Source organism: Microtus pennsylvanicus, chromosome 1 (assembly GCF_037038515.1).
Source record: "Microtus pennsylvanicus isolate mMicPen1 chromosome 1, mMicPen1.hap1, whole genome shotgun sequence".
In the NCBI taxonomy this organism is placed as follows: Eukaryota; Metazoa; Chordata; class Mammalia; order Rodentia; family Cricetidae; genus Microtus; species Microtus pennsylvanicus.
In genome coordinates this window covers 26800993-26825341 of record NC_134579.1, presented here as the reverse complement: position 1 = coordinate 26825341, position 24349 = coordinate 26800993, and positions in this window count along the sequence as shown.

Here is a 24349-nt window from a genome sequence, read left to right as displayed (position 1 = left end):
ATAACTGTTTCGTTATATATAATTTTGCTATGTTAAAGTTAAAGCCTTCCTTTTTTTGTTTAAACAGAAAAAGGGGAAGTGATGTGGGAGTGTCATATATCAATCTGTTGATTTCATTGGTTAAGCAATAAAGAAACTGCTTGGCCCTCATAGGTTAAAGCATAGGTGGGTGGAGTAAACAGAACAGAATGCTGGGAGGAAGAGGAAGTGAGCTCAGACTCGACAGCTCTGCTCTCTGGAGCAGAGACGCCATGCTCCTCTCTCCCCGGCAGAGATGCAATAGCTCTGCTCTCTGAGATGCATGCGATGAAGCTCTGACCCAGGATGGACATAGGCTAGAAGCTCCCTGGTAAGCCACCTCATGGGCTACAGCAGATTATTAGAAATGGGCTAGTCCAGGTGTGAGAGTTAGCCTAAAGAGGCTAGATAGAAATGGGCCAAGCAATGTTTAAAAGAATATAATTTGTGTGTTGTTATTTTGGGGCATAAGATAGCCAGGCGGCTGGGGTGCTGGGGACGCAGCCCCACTGCTCATATTACAACAAAGACCACATGCTAATAAAGCAAAATTGCCTCTAACCAACAGTAGCAGAAGACTTGAATATAAAAACAACACATGGGATATATGCTCAAAAAATTTATTCAACTATTGCTCAGATTTTATGTGTCCTCATCCCTTGAGAGTTCAGCTTTCTGAGTAACCTGAACTAGTGTCTTGCAGCCCCTTGCAGCTTGGCTCATCCCAGGTTTCTAACCCATAGGAACAGTGTCATTGTGTCTGTTACTGTAAGCTGGTTGGGTTTCCAGTAGTGTGCTACAGATAATTAACACAAGTATCAAACAGAACTATTTTGTGCATTGCACACCTGCTTCACAGCATCTTCACAAAAATCCAGTATCTGGTAAACAGTGGTACATTTATATGTGTCAAGAGAAGAAGGAAAGATGGCAGAAGATAACAAGAAGTAAGGAATGGTAGGAAGATACCCTTGCAGATGTTTTGGTCATATATCTGTGGCTATGATGCATTTTAAGGATGAAAAAGTTCTGTCCTGAACTAGAACTCGACATTAGGATAGACATCTGGACTGTAACTTCTGACTTCTCCCGTTGATAGATACATGGTTTATTTACTGAACATTAACTTTTTAAAGTGGTTTCTAGATACTTCTCTTGGCTTTCAAAGTTTTCTCTGATGAGTCTTTAACTCATCCAAGAAGTTTATTCTTTAATTACCTTCAATTATTATACTGTTCGATCAAGATCTTTCATGTTCAAACATCCAAGTTTCTCATCATTTCTGGGAAAAAGAGCTAGACATGAGCAATTATTTGATTGCTCACCTGTAGTTCAATTTTCCATGGCACATTTTCTACTGAAGATAGACACAAAACTTATTCTAGGGTCTGTGAATTTAAGAAATGTTTGGAACAATTTGGGAATAATCTCTTTCTCCCAGCATTCTGTTCTGTTTTCTCCGCCTACCTAAGGGTTGGCCTATCAAATAGGCCTAGGCAGTTTCTTTATTAATTAACCAATGAAAGCAACAGATTAGAAAGAAATCACTCCCACATCACAAACTGGAACAGCCCTTTTGGATGTCAGCATGGCAATTTCTCAGAAAATTAGGAAACAACCTTCCCCAAGGCTCAGTAATACCACTTTTGGGTATATATCCAAAGGATGCTCAATCATGCCACAAGGACACTTGCTCAACTATGTTCATAGCAGTATTGTCCACTTACTTCTCACTGGAGATTATCTAGGAGATTTTGCAATAATGTAACCAAAAAGAGTGAGGTCTAATTCTTTGATTCTGTACCTGTACTGAATTGGTGATCAGTTTTTTTTTTACTACAGCAGATGGACTAGAAATCCACATATAAAGGGAGTCTTCAATCTTTGATAATGATCTTATATGATTCCATTAATGGCATTACTCATGCCTATGAGAACATCTAAGCAGTACCCACATTCCCAATTCTTGCACTCTTTCTCATATTGGCTTCTATAGCTGATAAACCATTGAATAGAGCAAGCGAAATCTAATAAGAGCTTTGATTGTAAGCCCCAAGGAACCAGTTGGACTGTAGGCTTTGGGAATTTTCACTGCTCTCATTTGTAACATCTCTGCTTATTTAATTGCTCACAAGTGTTTGCAATGTGTTGTGGCTTCTCATCTTGCTAATCCCATAGCTTCAATGGAAAAGATTCCTAACACCTGGAGCTCTGTGCATCAAAATACATTCGTGTTACTTATTCAATTACTGACTCCAGAACCAGTAACTGTGACCTAGGAAATGATTAGAAAATTAGAACCCTCCTTGACACATTCTCTTCTATCACAAAAATAGAGTATTTGAAGTTGTGAAAAATATCTAATAATCAGAAGTAATCCACCATTCGCTTTAATCTTTCGATCTTTTCTCTCTTTCATGATATTTAGTTATCAAAATTTATGTAGCTGTGGAAGCTATACCCAAATGTGTTGGGATTACCTACATATTTATTTTTTTCAATAGTACATCTCACATGGCAAAGTTTCTTTTGTTTCAGAGGGACGTAATTCTATGAAAAATGCCTAGTCGAGTAGTTATAAACAACCACAAGAGTATCGGTCTGACTGCAAGGTTTTGTATTTAAGAAGTACTGCCCTGAATTGCACCATCATCTCAGTGACAGAGAAGGCTCATCACATCTTTGTTACAAAAAATAATCCATGAAGCATCTCCAGCAAAGTCTCCCATGAGTTTGGCTAGGTGACATTTCCGTGGCTCAGCCTTCTGTGAACGGCTCCAGAACTCCAGTATAGGAGAGCATTACATTAAAGTACCGTTCACTGGCACCATCTGTGGAAAATTTTTACTGTAGTTTTTACTAATTTTTACATGATTTATTGTGATGGAAAATCAGAGATTTTCCTTACTGAGGCAGTTAAGCTATTGGAGAAATGGTATAAAACAAGACTTTAGTTGTAGCTTTAATATAAAGGGAATCAAAGAATGTGGAATGATTGTAGTATACACACAGAGAAAATTAATTGAGTATTCAAACATTATGAAATTGATAGGTGTAAAACATATATTTGTCTTTAGCCTCTCTTTTTAAATCACAACCCCCAAAGAAATGGATTGTTCAAACATAAACTATTTTAAAGAAATCAAAAAGTTAAAACATGAACCATAAAACTATTAATTCTGTACTGAAAACCTGACTCCTGCTATATTCTGCCTCCAGAATGTTTGTTTCGGTGGAACTAGTCTGAGCAAAGAATACTAGCTACACTGGAACATCTTAATTGTTTGGCTGGATCTAGTTGAGTCTTCCTGGTATGTGTGATGTAAGCCATTCCCTCTGGCAATTCTGGCTTCCTTGATAACTTGGGAAATAAGTGGATATGACTCAATAGTTAATTGACTTCTTGTGGACTGACAAAGCCAGAGAGAGGAAGCTCCCTCACCTAGTTGCTGTGGAACACTATGGGAGAATTGATTTATTGTACCAGAATGTCTAGATGATGCCAGCCCCCTTTGGCCAAAATTTGCACCGTAAGTGCATAATTATACATATTTTAAAAGAAATGCATAGTTGGTTTTTTAATTTAGATTTTTTGAAAATATATATATATATATTTCCCAAGACACCTGGAAGCAATAGTTTTTAAAATATAATTAAAATTATATATAGATTTAACTAATTTTTGTAAATATTTAATGTTACTAAAGTTTTACCAAAGTATTTTAGATTGTCAACATTATCTGAATTTATATAAGGAAAATGATGTAAAGCATCATGCATAATAATAGCAATGGAAATATAATCTCTATTTCTTTACATAAACTTTCCATAGATTTGATTTTTGAAAAACTATAAAATATAAACTTTACATTAAACACAACACCTACTTTTACAAATTGTTGTCATAAACTATCTGGATAGAACCAACTAGTGTAAATCATAAGAAAAAATCATACAGTTTCTTTTTAAAGATGGAGACACATAGTTGGATGTGAGAAGAAAGCTAAAAGAGAAATGTTTTTCAATCTTTGGACCTGCCCTGTAAATATTCAGTCAAAAAGACTTCAAGCATAATATTTCACAGTGTTGGATACTCCTCAACTTATTATATCCTGGCTATAAAACCATGAATCCTTCAAACAATAGAAAAATGGGAAATTGAGAAGATCATAGGCTTCTGTTTGGAACCTAACCCAGAGCCTCCTTATGAATCTAACCAAAAATTTTCATGGGTTACTCTGATTATGGAATCCTTCTAGAACAAAAGAAAGCTATACTGCTCCCTAGGAATATTCAGAACTTTCAGGCCTGCTAACCAATTCATAGCACTCCCCCTGCCAACCTTAGCCACATCCTACAAGCCAAACCTCCAGTCATTAGTTCTCTTGTAGAATAATGATTTTGTACACTGTGACAATGTCTTACTCTGATTGGTTTAATAAAAAGCTGAACAGCCAATAGCTTGGCAGGATTTTCAGGTCAGAGAGAATGTTGGGAAGATGAAAGGGAGTTGCCAAGAAACTCAGACAAAAACAAGATGTGCATACAGAGATTAGGTAATAAATCCACAATGCAGAAAGTAAATTAATAGAAATTGGTTAATTTAAGTTATAAGAGCTAGTTAGAATCAAGTCTAAGCTACTGGCTAAGATTTCATAACCAATAATAAATCTTTGTGAGGTTATTTGGGAGCTAGCAGGTAGGACAGAAAAATCCAACTACATTCTCTTTTTCTTATATTCCTATTTCCATAAAGTCTACAATACCTCTCTGTGAATCTTGATTTCAATAAATCTCATTGTGATGTTAAAATTGGAATGCTATTAGTAGAACTGATTCCTGTTGATCTTAATAAGGGCCTTACATGGTCTTGGAGAGCACTTCAACGTTCCCCTGTGATTCTTCTACTTTGCTCCATTGGGGACCAGACACTTTTGGGCTTGAAAGGGCACCCTCAGTGTAGACTACCTATAACTACAATAATTAGTGCCCTTCATGTTTCCCTTATTATTGCATTCCCTAACTTGCTGTATGGTGTCACCATCCATCAGAAAGACACAACTACTTCCTTCATTCCTGCCTTTCATTATCTTCAGCTCCATTGTACCTAGTCTTTGCCTGTCATGCCTTTATCCTAAAACAACTAGATCTGTTTCTGTATCTGGTTTCACAGTGACGCTCAGGCGTGTCTTAATAATATGTCACATGTAGGATTACACTGTCATGTCAGTTGGTTTCATTGCTTCTAGCCTTTTTATTCTCTTAAGTATTTCATCCATAGAAAGCAAATTAATATTTTACTGTAATTTTAATTAAGAATGTTTAAAATGAATGCTGCATTTACATTACCTGTCTGTCTTTCCCTCCAATTACCCCTTTTTCTTCCCAACTCCTTCTTAAGTGTGTTACATCCTTTTCTTCAGTTATCTTTCTCTCTCTCTCTCTCTCTCTCTCTCTCTCTCTCTCTCTCACACACACACACACACACACACACACACACACAAACCTACTGAGTCCTCCACTCTGTCCTCTCAAAACTTACCCTCCTTACTTTTTCACTAGCTTACTCACCCCAACCCAGCTTCATAATTGCTTTATGCCACACACCTTAAAGTGACATTTTGCTCCCTGTCTTCATTGTAACAACTGGAAAAATGAAATCCAATTACACACAACTCACTGCATTGCCTTTACCTGAAATCAGGGACCTGAACAGCGTGAATGAGACATGCAAAGATTTTGACTAGTAAGCCTCTCAGATTTCATCCTTTAGCATTTTAATTGCGTGACTATCTGTGGGCTTTTGTACATGGGTTCAGGACCTGCAGAAGACAGAATAAACTGCCAGATTCCCCTGTAATTGCAGTCAAAGGTCGCTATGAGCCATCCTCAGTGCTGCTTGGTCTCAAATTCAGGTCTTCTGAACAAAGAGGATGTGCCTTTAATCCCCGAGCCACCTCTCTAGCAAAATTGCTTGTAGTTCTTATTTCTAGCAGAAACCTTCCTATAGTCCTCAAATCCAGTTTGATTTCACTCTACTGAATAATGATTCACATCCTTTTGATGCACCTTAATTGTTTTAGTCTTCTTTTGTGTCACAGTCTCCCCAAGGAACCATGAACCAAGCATCAGAGAAGAAAACAGTCCCTACCAGGCTTCATTTAACAGTGATCTTCTGCATGTACATAGGTTAATAGTGATCATCTACATATGCACAGATTAATAGTGATCACCTGAATTACATAGGTTAATAGTGATCACCTGCATCACATAGATTAACAATGATCTTCTGCATGTGCATTAGATTAATGGTTTTCATCTGCGTTTCCCTAGATCCGCACATTCCATGTTCCGTGTACTCAGGAGTGTGTGTTCCAATACTAGTTTTGTGTAGTTGCTTTATTAAACAAATCCCTGAAGAAGTATCCTTCCCTGCCCCTCACATCATCATCTTTACTTCCTGATTATTCCCATTACTATATAAAGGTTAGAAATTCTGTTGTTTTTCAGCGTGATTTTCTTCACCTCCCAGCTTCTCACCTACTTTTCTGTTTATTTCTGATATTTTACTTATTTGTAGTTTTCTGGGTGACAAGAGCTTTTCTCTCCAAGTTTGATGTCCATTGACCTTCTGGCATCTGTTATTCCACCTAGACATCCAGGAATGAGGTTATTGGTAATACTGAATCTTAGAAATAAAGGAGAGCCCTTTGAAAGATCCTATCATATGTGAGATTGTAAGTAGGACTTAAAGCAGTATCAGTCCAGCCCCTTTCAAACCACCAACGAAACAGGTCTGGAGAGGTGGCTCAGATATAAAGAGCACGTGCTGTTCTTGCAGGGGACCTAGGTTCATTTCCCACCACCCACGAGGCATAACCATCTTTAATGTCATTTCCAGGAGTTCTGACTCTCTCTTCTGGTAACCATGCACACATTCATGCATGGAAGCACTCACACATACAAAAAAATAAAATTAATAAAACTTAAACATAAATCATTTAAAGCTTATGAATGATTAGCGTTTCCAGAAGATACAGCATCATTTCTTATGTTAATGAGTATTGATTTGAATCTAAGTGGTGCCACATAAGACCATGAATGGAAACACCTAGTCAGATCTCAATACAATTCTAAATTAGGAAAAAAAATACGTATGAAAAGACAATTGATGTTAAAATATTACTTCAATCAAAAGTTCATCCAGAACACTATGTGAGATCGTAAGTATCTCACATATCCATAGTAAGTATCCTCACTATCCGGAAATTTTTTTTCTGGTCCTGAAGCCATGAACCTTCCTTAGTCATCTGCTGTGGTTCTTAACTCTTAGCAAAGCAGAAAGAGTATGCTAGCAATCCCAATAAAAAGACTTCCCTCTGTATCTGCATTCAGTGAGCATGGACAATAAACCTCATATTTTTGCTCTGAGATTGGAATGAGTTCACTTCTAAGTCTATTCATGTAAGACAGTTCATAAAATGAGGACAGTAGCCATGACATGCATGTAAATACCCATAAATAGTGAATTGGTAGTGAATCAGAGAGTGTGTCTGGTTTAGCTCACATCTAGTTACAATGCTTCAAGCTCCTGAATACAGGTGGAAAGAATGCAGACTGAGTGAGTGATAACAACTGAGTTTCTGCCATAAAAACAAACCTTTGGCCTGCTACACTTGAGCTACAACTTCCTTCTTAGACAGATTTCATATATATAGATTGAAAGGCTTTTGGCTGATGTACATATGGATTATTTCAACAATATGGTCTACTAGCTTCGTTACACCTTTTGCTCTAGCTCCAAAGAAAATCTTGAGCAGAATTCTTCAATCAATTCTTTGGCTCTCTAAACTAATATGATCACAGTTTTCTATAGCAGAACAATGAGCCTTGTAATAAATTCATTTGCACCTGAACTGGTGGGAGTAGGGACTTGTTGAAAATGAGAATTTAACAGTAGATATAAATGTGTTAGAGCAAACTCGCTTCAATGTGTGGGAATAAAATAAAGAATAATGAAAATGTCAACAACTTGATAAACATGAAGAGTGTTCTCACATAGAAATAGAGTCACCTAAACACACTATTCTGTTTGCTTTGTGAGTCTGATAAAAGGGGAAATTAACTAACAAAAGCCGTGTCAATAGAATGTCAAAACATCCCATCAATCAGCCGGCTGTTTTGTTTGATCGATGAAATAAAAGAGTACCTTTAAGACAACCCATTTTAACAGGGAAATCAATAAATATTTGACTGGATGCTTAATTTTAACATGTCATACAGTACATCTTTAAGGAATTGTCAAAACAGAAAATTTTCATATTTAGGAAGAAAATTAACACAATATGTAAAAAAGCACCACCAACATTAAATCATTAACAAAGCCCACTGTCTTAGGTGGAAAAAGATGAGTTTAGGGGTCAGTGTTTATTAAGAAACACTGAATAGTAACACCCTGCTTCACACACTGACTAAAGATAATATCAAGTAATGCATGAGCAAAAATGAATTAACAAATACCGTGTCCCTTTTGGAAGGCTGTGTTATTGCTGTATACTCTGCTTTTCTGTTGGAATATTTAAAGAAATACAGATTTCACTGCTAGCAGGGCTCAGGTCTTAAAAGGTAATCATGTCCCTGTGCCATTTAATAACATCTAGAATACATATCCACTCACAAATATCTAGATGCAAAAAGTGGAAGGATCAAGGAGTGAAATGCCCCTCTGTATGTACAACAGGAAAAAATATTCAAAATATTACCTTCATTTTTGATTTTTCTTGTTACAAGGAGAGGGCCACTTGTTTGTCCCGGCCACCCAGCTAGCATACACCCAAAATAACAACACAGAAATTGTATTAATTAAATCACTGCCTTGCCCATTATCTCTAGTCTCTTATTGGCTAATTTTCACATCTTAATTTAACCCATTTCTATCAATCTGTGTATTGCCAAATGGCTGTGGCTTACCGGCAAGATTCTAACTGCCATCCATCTCAGGCAGACAATTGATGGTGTCTCCCACTCTGCCCTTCTTCCCAGCATTCACTTCTGTTTTCTCCACCTACCTAAGTTCTGCCCTATCAGGCCCAAAGCAGTTTCTTTATTCATTAGCCAGTGAAAGCAACACACGAACAGAAGAACCTCCTACATCATTTTCTAGACAGCGTTTCTCTGTAGCTTTGGTGCCTATCCTCGAATTAGCTCTTGTAGACCATGCTGGCCTCAGACTCACAGAGATCTGCCTGCCTCTGCCTCCCAAGTGCTGAGATTAGAGGTGTGTTGTGGCCATCACCCTTGAGTTTAACATTGCATTCTCCTCCTAACAAATACTTTTAGAGGAAAAACAAGAGCTTATATGTACTCTTGCCTAAATTCTTGCTTTAAAGATAGAAATGTCTCATATTTTGTTTACTGTGTACAAGTTTACTTATAAACTCTGGAAAAGTGCATTTTTACTTCAGTAAATATTCAAGACCTAGGTTAGAGTCTAAAGTGAGATTTTGTGTTCCAATCAAGCTTCAGGTGCACCACTGCTTTGGGTCATAGAAACACTTTCAAAGTTCTAGTTGCAAACTGAGATGAAATATATATTCAAACATCGTATTTACGGACATTTAGTAAATCTGTATCTTATAGAAGACGTAAGATCTCAGGGCAGTGTGATCATGTGAATCTCATAATCCTTATTATTGATTTGTCATCTGCTTTTTCCCCTAGACAATGGAAACACTTAGAAGTAATCATGAGGTTAGCTTCCACTCAAGCTGTGAAGTTTACAGTCACCTTGTACTAGTCTAAATGTCTTTGTAAATATGTAGGTGAACTGCCTTGAAAATATGTCTGCACAAGGAAGTTGAGGCCTTGAAACCACAAAGAGTAGCATCCAGTCTTCCATCGCAGCCCTCAGTGCCAAGTCATTACTGAGCAATTTATTACCCAATCATTTCCAAGAAGAATAAAATATTACATCTCTCATACAGTACAAAGATGTTAATCCAGTTAAAGGAAAAAGACAGGCATGTGTTAAATAATAATGTCTGGTGTGCCTGCACATACCAAGTTTACCATATACAGGATGGTGGAGACATTTGGAAAAAGGAACTATAATTTAAACTGCATCTTGCAATAAAATGTATACATTTGGAATTGTAAAATACATGAAAAACAGAATTCCTTAGAGGCAAGCTGAAATTCAGAGCTCAGGAGCCAATGTGGAAGGCTTTGCCTGCTCATTCTGTGTGTTTTCCACAGTTTGACCTGTTGAATATAGACAATGCATTAGTATGTCTGCAGCCTGAGGTATCCACAAGACTGGAAGATTGGTTGATAGGCATTGCAGTGCTTTAGGATCTAATGTGGAAGGCAGGTTGGTGTATGTCTACACGTGATCTGAAGAAGGCTGTATGTTTAAGACCTGTTCAGTATGTTGTGGCAGAAGCAAAAACTTAAAAATTAAAACACACCAAGTTTGCTTATGTTATTATCCAAATTTTCTGTATTTATTTTAATTTTTAATGCATTATTACATAAATTATTGAGAAGAGAGTGCTGGGATGTCAGAGTGTTTTGTGAATCCATTTCTACTCATTTTCTTTTTTATAATTTTTAATGAGTTATGCATTTTCCCCACTTCCCTTTTTTCCTCCCCTCTCCCCTCTTCCTTTCTTCCCTTCCTCCTATCCCCCATGCTCCCAATTTACTCAGAAAATCTTGTCTTTTCTCCTTCTTATGAGGATCCATGCATTTATCTTTTAGGGTCTTCCTTGTTGAATAGATCTCTGGAGTTGTGGGCTGCAGGCTGATTATTCTCTCCGTATGTCCACCCATTTTCATCCCATTAATTCTGATCCTTTGTCAATAAGTATCCGCACATTTATAACATATTACACTTTTTGCTAAAATGACCATTTTTAAAATTATGCAATGATTCTACTTACTTGGTGATACTTTGTGTTTCTTTTAGTCTATTTTGCTGGATGATAATTCAAACTCTTGGTATTTTTTCATGAGGATTTTCACAGTTGATTGATTTCTACGTTTTAAGAATTCTGCATCATGTGTTTCTTAACAGCTAAGTGACATTATTCATTTTACTAAGTGTAATATTCATCTGAAAATAGAGAATAAGTCATATGTATTTATTTGTTAGTGTGGGCAAACAAAATAAAATTTGATTAAGTTTTCAGAGATTTTTTTAATATTTAAGCTAGTATTTGTAAAAATATATTTTATGTAGTTCATTTAGGATCACTAATGAACATTCTTTCCTGCTCCAGAACAATACTGTGAGTACCTGTAGACATATCAAGTTTCTCTTTCTCTTGATATTAAGGAGAATGAGGTAAAAGCTTTCATTTTAGTTTTGTTTCATTGTTTTTCTCATGTGGCTCAGTCCCTGATAGAATGAAAATGTTGATGTACACATATACTCATGTACATACACTTATATACAGACATAAAAATGAAGTAATTTAATTTTGTGTGCATTTCAGTTACATAGAGGAAAGATTTTTTTGATTACATTTTCATTTTTATAAATGTAAGTGACTTCCATAGCTTCAGAAAATATTCTAAAACCATATTAAATAATATCTGAATTCAATTTATAATTTCTCTTGATTTTCTGCCTTTATTCTTTAATTCTTTTTGTCCCTGCAGCCACAAACTGAATCATTTTCCTTCCTATTTAATCAGCCTCTCCCTACCTGTGTTTACTCAGTGAGTCACACAGGACTTAAATCTCTCAACAAAAAGCCAAACCTTTTCTTAATACATTCTCCCTCATTTCTGTCCTAAGCTTCCTCTGCTTTTGTTCATACTCTGAACATGAGTTATTAATCAATTAGATTTGAGTTGGCCAAACAAGGCCTGTTCTTCAGTCCCAATGGGCAATCTGAATTATGACCAAACTTGCAACAAACCGGGGTTTAGCAAATTTGTTTTCCTTTGTTTAATAACATGAGACACAATCCCATGATTTGTGTAAGTTGTCATTAAAACATTGATCTACTAAAATAATAGGACAAATAACATTGGTTCGCATGATTGGAAGGTTGACCTAAGTGTAACATGAGGCTGTGGGAACCAGGCAGGACAGAAAACCCCAAAGAGCAGGACCTCATGTTATACCTAAGTGTGTAATCTGAAACTTCATTCTATATTAAAGTTAATCTAAAACAAGGATTTTTCAAATCTGTGTCCAAATATAGTGGAATAATACTGAACAGAAAATTTAGCTTATTGTTATCAAATTCCATTTTCAAAATAGGTATTCCATATCTATTTTACAAAGATGTTGCTAAGTTTAGAGGGACAATAAGGTAAATTAAGTACTTGTCAACATTGCAATGGTAGTGAGAGAAGCAGAAGTAGAGCATTAATGACATATGATTCCATCCAATATTTCAGTGTGCAATCCTATCATCTGTGATGCAATGTTTCGATGAGGGCCACACCCTAACTCTTCCAAAAAGTGCTTCCTTCTGGTGTGTCAAAGGGCAGTCAGCAAGGTGTGCCTTCAAAGATGATTTTACATAAAGAAGTAATATGTATCTTGGTCCTTGCCCAAAGGGAAGGGCTCTATGGAAAACAGAATATGTAATTCACATATGTGGGCCTCATCCTTACCGGTCATATTATGTTCATGCTGAGAGAAAGAAAGAGTGGAGGGAGGGAGGGAGAGAGAGAGAGAGAGAGAGAGGTTTACCAGAAGAAACCTGGAAAATCGATGTCTATAACAACAGATCCGTTTCTGTAGATGTAGACAGCTTAGAAAACCGTATGCAAAAATGCAGTTGAAGGCAGAACTTGCTCACATGGAAACTGGAAGACTGTAGCAGCACTGGGCACAGGAGAAAGGGCATGTTGATCTGCTTCATAAAGGAGGTATAAGGAAATGAGTGTTGATTATAAATCTTTAGGGTCTGGTAAGCAACATGACCCTTGCTAGAGTGTAGCAGAAGCTGATAAATCATTCTGTGGACATCCTTTACAGCATACACATGTGCTCTTCCATTTACGCCGTACACAAAATTTTAAAAAATAGATTTAAAGACTGATCAGAAACCATTAATTAGCATCATTTTCATGTTGCTTCTTGGATGTATTTTAAGCTGTAGGCAGGAAGAAATGATATAATGTTTGATATAAAGAGATCACCAAAAGGACTCCTGGGATCAATACAAGTAGGGAATTCACACACCAGCTAAGGGAATCTGAGATGTTCTTATTCACAAAACCTAAGCAAGGAACTGGACTAAAATACAAAGGGGGGTGATTATGACTTTATATACTAAGATTCTAACTACAACCCAGAATGATTTAAAGAAAAGGGTTAAACAGCATCTGGTCATTGTCCTCTGAACACTATTTTTAAAATAAATAATTAAATGGTAGCAGAATTTAAAACAGATTTTTTTAATGTGCAAAGAAATGCAATGAATTTTGAACTTCTGTGTGATAGTGTAACCAGGAGAGTAGAGATGAATATTTTTATTCTATCTTAAGCTTAGAAAGCAGTGAACGCTACACATTATAAATATAAATAAGAAAAATTGGAATTCAGTCCAGTCATGGAAAACATTATCATGTAACATGTGTTTTTCAAATGTGCTTTATAATAATCTACTAAAATCATTAATTGAAGCATTTCTCAAAACATGAATCAAAAATTCTATGAAGAATTGACATTTGAAATAATTCTTTGCGTAACTTGTTTTTACCAATTTGTATTGTATTTACCTGTTTTTTTTTGTTACAACTCAAGGTAATAATTAGCTTTTCAGAATCTCAAAGAATTATTGTAGTAAGAAACTTACTAGGTTTAAATCAAAGTTTCCTAAACCTAACCAACCATGGAATCCTATGTTTGAAATGATACCTTTTAAAATCTGGCCTTCACACTGGTGCCACAGTATAGTGGCTCACCCTACAATAACCTTTAAAAATTAAAAAAATCATCCATCTGGTTGGTGTTCATAAATGCATAATATTTAAGGTAATTTGTCTTATTTAGTGGTTGACATAGATCAGCAGCCATGTTTTAAATGCTGTACTAGCAATTCAAATATCTTATTAAAAATGGGTATTTGGGTTATTACGGTGCTTGGTAGAAAAATATAATACCTATTTTAAAAAAAGAAACCCAGAATCTTTTGACAATCAGAAATCCTTCCATATATTTTTTCATGAATAATTACATTAGGAGTCCTGAACATATTTCAGATCTCAGTTCTTAATTTCTGTCCTTTTGTGGCTGGACACCAAACTACAAAATTTCATGTCAAAGCTGATGATTAATGATTAAATTAGCATCTTCGTCTATTCAAAGATTCTTTGATTGACACGTTGATAAGCAATGTTTATTCATTAAAAAGATTATACTAAATTTGCAGATAGTGAATAAGAAAAAGTAAAACAGTAAGACGCTAAATTAGCACTTACTTTCTGTGACTATCTGCATATGTTTCCTGAAAAAGAAGGGAGCAACAGTACACAAATCAAATGTGAGAAGAAGCCTCTGAATCAATAAACATGGGTTTAAAAGTCTCCAGGTTGGAGATTGATTCATAATATCTACTTATTTATGCTGTCCTGTGGGTCAGAGCATACAATCTTACAATGTCGGCCAACATTTGTAATGATTGACTTATGCAATGTGAAAATACTGTGGAAGTAAACTAAATAGAGCACTCACTGTTCATATAAACAAACATCACAAGCATTATGGCTCCATGGTTTTTAAAGGCCCTTTGCTAGGAATTGCTGTGTTATCATTAACTGCAGGTTCACGGATACTCCTCTGAAAAGCGTAGTCTAAATTCTCTGCCTTACAAGACTGTTGAGAATGCTTCCAAGAATATAGCTGTCACGGGCTCTGATTGTGAAGTGACATTTCAGAAAGGCCTTGAAAGAAGGTACCCGTGAATGTGGCTATGTTCTGTGTTCTCAGGGATATTATACATGTCAGTTCCTGTGCTGCAAATTCTGGAAGCAATAGAGACTTTTCTATTGTGTATTCACAGATAAGCACACAAGCTGTCCTTTCATCTTTTTTTTTTTGTTTGAACAGGACAGACATCTTTATTTAAAATGGTGAAAGTTTATCAAACAGTTTGGCCATTCAATATAAACTATTTTTTTTTACTTTATTAAAATACTGAGTTCATTTCACATGTATATTTTTGTCTCCCTACCATTTCCACATCTGACCACCACTATTACTATGCCCTATCATAACATTCCATACATACTTAAAACCAAGTAAAGGGTGGAGCTCCATCCTTGAAAACTAAACAGGCATTTTAGACAACATATTTATGGCAATGGAACCTAGACAACGTTTATCAAACACAGTAGGGAAAGTTCTCTCTTTGCATTATAAAAATGACAGCCAAATATATCAATTGTTACAGAAATTAAGTAAAACGGAATATTTCAAACTGTTTAAATCATTTTCTTTTTTTCATTTTTTTATTATTAAAAATGTCCACCTCCTTCCCACCTCCCATTTCCCTCCCCCTTCCCCACCTCTCTCCTCCTCCCTCTCCAGTCCAAAGAGCAGTCAAGGTTCCCTGCCCTGTGGGAAGTCCAAGGTCCTCCCCTCTCCATCCAGGTCTAGGTAGGTGAGCATCCAAACAGACTAGAATTCCATAAAGCCAGTACATGCAGTAGGATCAAAACCCAGTGCTGTTATGCAAGAAAGAGGGAAAAAGCCAATAGTTAGGTTTGAAACAAATAACTCAAATGGCCACTAACTCTAATTGCAGTCCATTGGCTTTCTTCTCACATAGGTTACTAGCATATTTACAGAACACCCTCAGATTGAATACCATTGACTTTGGTAAATAGTTCTAGCGTTTCATAATATTTCTACAACTGCCCACTGCTTTAATCCCTGTGATATAGTCACAGGGATTACAGGTGCATTATCCACACACATAAGTGGTATGCTATCTGTTAGAACAGAAAAGCAGAATGTCTTCAATTCAGAAATAACAGATTTCCTTATTCCATTCTATTTTCATTTTTCATATTTTGTAACAAATATGCACTTAATTTATGCTCTGTGATATGTGGTGTGGAACTGATCCAAATTTGAATTAAATATTTTCACATGGATCTCAATAGTAGTTATGGAAGTTTGTACTTCTTAGTGTCTAGTGAGTGAAAAACTTCATCTCATAATTAAAAAAAAATTGTCATGCCCCTGTGGTTATAATATGCTTAGTTATGAGATAGTAGACAAAGCCATTAAAATGGATCATTCAAGTAAATATGTGCTACAATAGAACAGGAAAATCCAAATAAGCTGTGAAGGAAAGTGTCTCTTTCACCAACGTTGTGCAAGAGACAAAGGAAGATCATTAGAAAAGGAAGGAATTTACAGATTAATAATTAGGAAAGATGTAATTGTAGAGTTTTACAGTAAACAAAAGGTTAAGGTGACTAAGGAAAGAATAATAATTGAAAGATTAATAAAATAAAAGCTAAGAAAGATAAAATACAATTACTAGGAACACCAAATTCCACATTTGTTCTTAAACAGCAGCATTGATATCAGTCATTGATATCAAAATTCTTCAAAATCTTGGTGTCACTTATAAAATTATGGTGAATTCGCATTTTAATTTTTAATAAATTGTTTCACCTATAAAATTTTATATATCAAGCCAAGGGTAATAGGTAACCCAACATAGAATTATATAGGAGCAAATATCAGAAATTATTTAAAAGGTCATTGTGTCATATGAATACCAACACCAACATAAAAGAAAGAAGTCTGAAATCAAGACAGATGAACTGATAAACAGAAACACAGAAGAAAGTAAGGTACACAGACAAGATACTTTTCAGATCCTTTTTTATTCTTGTCCCTTAGAATCATACTGTGCACGCAATAAGGATTAGTAAACACTCAGAGACTAACTGATCCTTCTGCCACTAAGACAAAAAGTGGATTAACCGGTTACCACAGGAAATCAGGCTCATGGGTTAGTTTCGTTTTCTACATTGATTTTTGTGAGGAAGAAAAATCTCTCTAGTAGTAACTTCTTTAAAAATCTAATTGTTATATACATTATATTGAGTATAATTTTGATGGTGAAGGATCAACCACTTCTGAGTATATTATCGAATGAGTTTGGATTTTGCTTTGAAAAGTGTGGAGGATAAATTCCTGGTATCAGAATCATTAAATCAACTAATAAATTCTTTTTTAATTTTTTATTGATTTTTTGCGCTATACATTTTTCTCTGCTCCCCTCCCTTTTTCTCTCATCCCCATTCAACCCTCTTCCATGGTCCCCATGCTTTCAATTTACTCAGGATATCTTGCTATTTTCTACTTCTCATGTAAATTAGATCCATGTACGTCTCTCATAGGGTCCTCGTTGTTGTCTAGGTTCTCTGGGATTGTGAATTGTAGGCTGTTTTTCTTTGCTTTATGTCTAAAAGGTACTTATATGTGAATACATATGACATTTGTCTATATGGGTCAGGGTTACTTCACTCAATATGATGTTTTCTAGATCCATTCATTTGCCTGCAAGTTTCAGGATGTATAATGTTCTGTAAGGTCTCCAGGATTTCTTCACACCATTTACTGTTCCTTTAGTCGTCTGTCATTCCAAACTTGTAATGCATACTATTACCTAATTAATTCAGCAAAAACCAGTAATGCTTAGTCCAAATTGTAAACTTGATTTTACAAGTGTTGACACCATGACCATCTTCATTTGTAATGTAGAACCTATTCACAAACAGCCAGCCTCTGCCTTAACATGCACATGCATGCATACACAAAGGCACACACACACATACACACACACACACACACACACACTGTCATCTGCACTCTGAACTTTACTTTGCATCACAGACTACAACAGAGAATAGTGGAGAGCTGGAAAGATGGCTTAGTGTGCCAGAGTGCTTACTGCACACATATGAGTTCCTGTGTTCAAATGATAGAACCCAAGAATATTTGTTCCTGTAACCAGAACACTGTGAGTGGTTAAAGTGGCAAAGTCAGGAGGACATCTGAGGCTTGTTGGCACCAGCCTAAATCCAGGTTCATTTAGAGACGCTGATGATGGGGAACCTTGTTAGCCACTCATCTTTAAGAGGTGAGTCTTAGTTAAGGTGTGGCTTCCCTGGGACCCAGGGTAAAACACGTGTACCTCCATGTGCACACTCTCTCTACTCCTTTTCCCGCGAGACATTGCTGTGCTTGGACTTTCTCGTTTCCTGTTTCATGTGTTTTTCCCCCTTATAAAAAATAAAATATAATTGTTGTAGCCTTAGCTAGCCTGGTTATTTCAACACCCTGACTCATGAGAATCAGGTCAAAAGTGATAAAGCAGGACACCTGGTCTCTTCTTCGTCCTCCATGCACACACGTACCTAATACAAGTGGGTACAGAAGCATACTCATGCACATAAATGCAGATGCACCTTTAGAAGTCATTTGGTACTTGATATCTGGTTTTAATATGAACTGCAAGAAGAACGGTTCTGGAGGTGTCTGCTCCAGGTGACCTTAGCCACAAATATACTGAGTTTTCAGATTCTTTGGAATCAAGTAACTACTTTGAAGGTCAAGGCAATTACCGAGAATTGGGATACAGTGACAGTTGAAGTCACTGAAGCAATTGACTGGATTGTAGAATAAATGAGAGGGCAGAGTGTGTTAGCAAGGAAGATAAGAGAAAGAGGAAGACAAGCATGGTACTATAATGGTCAAGAGAAAGGTGTTCTGAAAAGTAAATCAGTATCAACAGCTGGATTGTCTGACAAAAGGGGCATTGGTGACTTTGATAAAACTATTGATGGTACAAAGTATGCTCCTACAAATAAAAAGGAACTGTAATATAATCAAGGAAGGAATACTCTGATTTTGTTTAAAACAACTTTCTGTTCCTGACAGATATAACGTATGACACAGACAGGTATACATATGTTTGCATAGCTTGCAGGGAACCCCTGCAGCAGCTCCATGAGGCCCTGTGATGCAAAGGCTGATATGCAGTATTTTGATAGCAAAAAGATATGTTGAAAGCCCAGGAATGCTAGTTAATTTAGACATAAGAAGGGATAAATATTTTCTTTCCATGCCTGCTTTAAATCCTTCACACTTCCCTAAGATCCTATCATGTGTTTGTTCTATTACCTTTAAAATATGTGCAGAATTTTTCTTTGGTAAGTTCAGGAGATCTCTCTATGTATAGTCACATCTTTCATGGAAATCTTGAAATATGAAGTTTATTCACTACTTATATAATTTCACCTTGACTTTTCTCTATTGTTCTTATTATTATGCCCAATAAAATGTGTGCATTAAAAATCAAGTATTCTCTCTTGTTCTCTGTCTCTCTCTTTCTCATTTTTTTCACTTTTTGATATAGAAACCTTCACATATTTGCACATCATCCTTGCATATGGGCCATGATAATAATGGACCATTCCAGTATATCTGGATGTGCTTCTTAAAGAAGCACAGTAGCTCTTGGATGAGTTCTCTTTTTCTTATTTCTTTTGTATTGAAAAGGTTAATATTTAACCAAATATTCTTTTCTGTCTTTTGTTTTCCTTAGGTTCTTGAGATATGGTTGCCCTTGTTTCACTGACTATTCTAGAACTTGCTCTATAGAAACAGGCTGACCTCAAACTCAAATGCCTATACTTCCTGATTGTTTGGATTAAAGGCATGCACCACCACCATCCTGTTAAACATTCTATAGGACTGCCTCACACTCTGGCATTATTAGAGAACATCATCTGCCTCTTAATGCTTTTGGTGGTGAACTTAGTCTTTAACTCCATCTTATCTTTGTGAATGTGCCATTCATGTCTTCTCTGCCGCAGTTATCAGCAAACTAAGTAATAATAGTGTTCATTCCAAATCATGTTGAGAACTGAACAAGTAGCAGGTCTATCTCAAAATAATAGCTCTGTCTTAGAAGCATGATAAGTAAAGATATATTCATTAAGTATAAGACCTTATTTCTATTGTTTTTGTACAAAGATATAGGTGTATATACTTAACTAGTTATTTTTCAGCTTAAAAACTACAGAACAAATGACATGCTCATTAATCAAGTACTAGTCTGGTGTGGGAGAATGGTTTGTATTCTTTCAATTATATTTTAAATAACCGCTGATTGGCCAGTAGCCAGGCAGGAAGTATAGGCACAACAACCAGACAGAAAGTAGAGGTGGGTCAATAAAAACAGGAGAATTCTGGGAAGAAGAAAGCCCATTCCTCTGTAGTCCTGGTCCAGACACAGAAGAAGCAAGATGTGACCCTGCTGAATAAAGCACTGAGCCACATGGCTAACACAGACAAGAATAATGGGCTGTATAAATTATAAGAATTAATAAGAAGCCTGAGCTAATGGGCCAATCAGTTTATAACTAATGTAGACCTCTGTGTGATTTCTTTGGGACTTAATGATTATGGGAACCGGGCAGGACAGAAAACTCAGTCAACACTAGTCAGACTTCTTTGTTTAGAACAAACAAACTGGAACAACAAACTTGTTTGCAAATTTACAAACATAAATGTATCAGGAGACGGGTCTTATTAGTTTGCTAGAGTTTCTGTATCAAAGCATAGCAGACTGCAGCTTAAATGACAAACATTTAGTCCTTTTAATTTTGGAGGATAGGCCTAAAGAAAGTAAAGGTGTGAGGAAGTTTGCTACCTACTGAGATTTTTCTTTTGCTGTGAGATGGAAGTTTTCTCCCTGTGTCTTCATCAGGTCTTCTTTCTGTATGTTTTTTGACTTAAATTCTATCTCCAAACTCAATCATTTTCCAAAGCATTTAGAGGTTACAACTTCAACATGTGAGTAGTTACGGGAAGAGAGAACTTCCTAATGGTCTCTCTGGTCATGAGATTTCTGAGATGATATGCTTTCAAGGAAACAAAATTAACTGAAAACATATGTCCCAGGGAGTCAGGTGGGGATATCAGATTGAAGGGAGGGGAGCTACCAAGAAAGACTAAGTAGGCTGCAGGGGACAGAGCATGTTGCTGATAACTGTAACTTAGAGGTGCCTTCTCAAGAATGACTGTGCCAAAATGGTAGTCAGAGGCCTGCATCCCGACTCCTAGGTGACCATAGGTGCTAAATCATTACAAAGATGTGGATGGAAGCTTCTCAATGCTTAGGCCTGGGATATTTTAAAGTATGTAAAGTTTTAAAATCACCTTCTAAATTATCTTATGCTTGAGTAAAGCTTTCCCTAGATATTTTGGGTCCTATTTACTTTTATAGTATGGGAAACTATAATGCACCATGAACACAATATTCTTCATTGTAAAATCATATGGCTGTGTTTCATAAGGAATAAAAGTTACATGTGGAAAGTAAGAACTACACACTGACTTTCCCCCAGAAAATATCTGCATCTTGCATACATTACCTGGATCTTTCTTGAGCTGTTATTTCAACTGGAAAAGCAACAGAGGAATTGACTCTTTCAAATCCTCCTCCCATTGTACCTTCTCTGTATATATTTCTTGCAAGGAGAATCATGTTCATTCTATTGCTTTCAGTTTTCTGGCATGCAAAGAAATTCTCTCACTTTAAAGACTTCTGATTTTATAGTGTGTGTGTGTGTGTGTGTGTGTGTGTGTGTGTGTGTGTGTGCTGTTGATCTGTGGCCCCAAGGGTAAGGTTGAAGCATCTAGCTTTTGCTGTTTCTTAATTACTTTTCAACACATAAACATGGGCCTGTATAGTGTGCTTGTAGACGGAGACTGCTCCTTCATTTCCCAGCTTCTCAAACCTAAATAACCACACAGAAACTGTATTAATTACAACATTGCTTGGCCAATACTTTAGGTTTCCAATTAACTAACTTTAACATCTTAAATTAATCCATTTCTATCAATCTGTGTATTGCCATGAAGATGTGACCTACCAGTAAGTTTCCCTCTGGTGTCTAGCATGTCTCCTTAGGTAGCTACTTGGTGTCTTTTCGATTCCATCTACTCTCTTTATATATATATATATCTGTTTGGATTTCCTGTCTGACTTTACTCTGCTAAGCCATTGGCAGAAACAGCTTTATTAATCAACCAATAAAGCAACACATATACAGAAAGACATCACACATTATCTGCCAAGTGCCACAGTTCAGCTTTTGAGACACTGTGCTAATAAATTATTACATATTGTGCAATTTTTAGCAAGTACTCCAGAGTAACTATATGCAATTCTTCATAAATATATAGTTCAGCTACTGTTTTATTTATTAAATGTTTCATTAAAAGTGGAAGGGTATTGAGGATTTGGGGAGTGGGAGAGTTACCAGAGAGTCATACTACATAGCAAACAAAGTTTCACTTGAAAGATTTATTATGCCAAGTCACACAATCGCTGCCGCTGAGCTGGAACCAGAGACAGTGGTGAGTCAAGCTGGGATGGTAGTTTATATAATGTAAGCAGGAGCATGCTCATATAGAGGTGGAAAGGTGCAGAAGTAATGACTGAGCCATTGAGGGCAGGGGTCAGGGAATAAGCTAAGTGCAAGGTCGTAGCAACTCTCCATTTGCCCAACAAAGAGAAATTCAGGAGTTATTAATTTTGCATACTTTATTTTTAAAAGTAATAATATACTACACTAAAAAGTAGTACAGTTGTAGAGTAAGCACACAACAAAAGAGTAAATTTAATGAAATACTAATATCTAATGAAATAACTAATGTTCATCTTTTTGGAGCTTTCTAAGTATCTTTCAGAGAATATGCAAGACCAGAGGTGGTGGAATCACTATTTCAAGAGAGAAAAACTGTTTTGAAGGCTCAGAGTGTGAGTGGCTGTGATTCATATGTCTTGTGGGGACAAGCTAGTTTGGAATGAGCTCAAAAGTTGAAGAATGGTAGAGAACAGCTTAAAAAGTAAAACAGAAAGAAGCTGAAGTCTGAGACTAGATGAATCATCATGGCATGGGATGCAGGCTTTATCTAGTAGTTAATGAGGCCCCAATCATAGAGGCTGCCTGAAAATGAAGTACCACATGATGATGATGATTTGGCTTAGGGATGTCAAGGTTAAAAAGACTTCAAATTTTCCATTTGTGAATTTATTATAGTCAGGACTCAAATAAGAGAAAGAAACGGGTGCATAAAGAGTCAAACCGTGCAGATAGTATTAGGGCAATGGATTTGAGAGTGGCTTAGATAACAGAATTAAAACCAGTGGTATCCATCATGGTTTCCACATTCACTGCCTGCATTATGCCATTCCCAGTAACAGAGCTGGAGTAACTAGGGAAGAGATGGCTGAGAGAAAAATCAATCCAAGCCTAGCTTACAGAGATGTTGTTAGGGGACCGAGAACAAAAATGGTGATGAATGGATGTAATTGCAGATCAGAATGAATGCCCTCTATAAATCTACTCCGTATAGTTAAGGTACAAAAAGACTCACAAAATAACCATAGCCCAATCAAAAAATTCACAAATGTTGTTAGCCACTTATGTCAAGGACTATTTCCCCCATATTTTTTTAAAAAAAAATTGTTTGGAAGTGTTGGTTTCATGAAATATTACCCAAAAGTAAAACTCTCAAGAGACTCAGAATCAAAGTCTCTCTCTGACCTTCTGCCTCATTTCTCAGTTGTTACTCTCCCTTGAGGTAAGCCAGAAAAACGGATTCTCATTAGTGAACAAGCACTTAGAATCAAAAATCTCCTTTCTCAAGAGCAAGACAAAAAAACGTGGTCAGTGTTGTGATATCTCTATATTTCTAAGTAACTTCTTGCCAGCAGGTGTCCCATTCTTCCCTGTCCTCTACCCAGAAAGAAATGTTACCAAAAAATACAAAAATTAAATAAATCACTCAATCCTATTAGAAATCTTTAATAAATTCTCCAACTCTGTCTATTACTATTAAAGGATGCTTTTCTCATCTGGTCAGATTTTCCAAAAGCCAGCCATATTTCTTTCAATATAAGCACCAAAATGCTTTATATTTAATCCATCTTTAGTTATTAGCAAAAATTTCTTATGGTTCTCTTGCCATTTTCCCTTTTCATAGTAGGGGTGTTAGTTATGATCTTTTATTATAGGTGGAGAAGACATTTCCTGTTTGGAGGGAGGTGTTTTGGGACAGGGTTCCTCTGTATAGCTTTGGTGCCTGTCCTGGAATTATCTCTTGTAGAGTAGGCTGGCCTCAAACTTACAGAGAGCTGCCTGCCTTCGCCTCCCAAGTGCTGGGATTAAAGGCACATGCCTCCACCACCTGGCAAACACCATTCTATTTTCATAACCTTCATAAGAGAATAGCCTAGGGTTCTAGCTTCCATCTGCATCTCCCTCA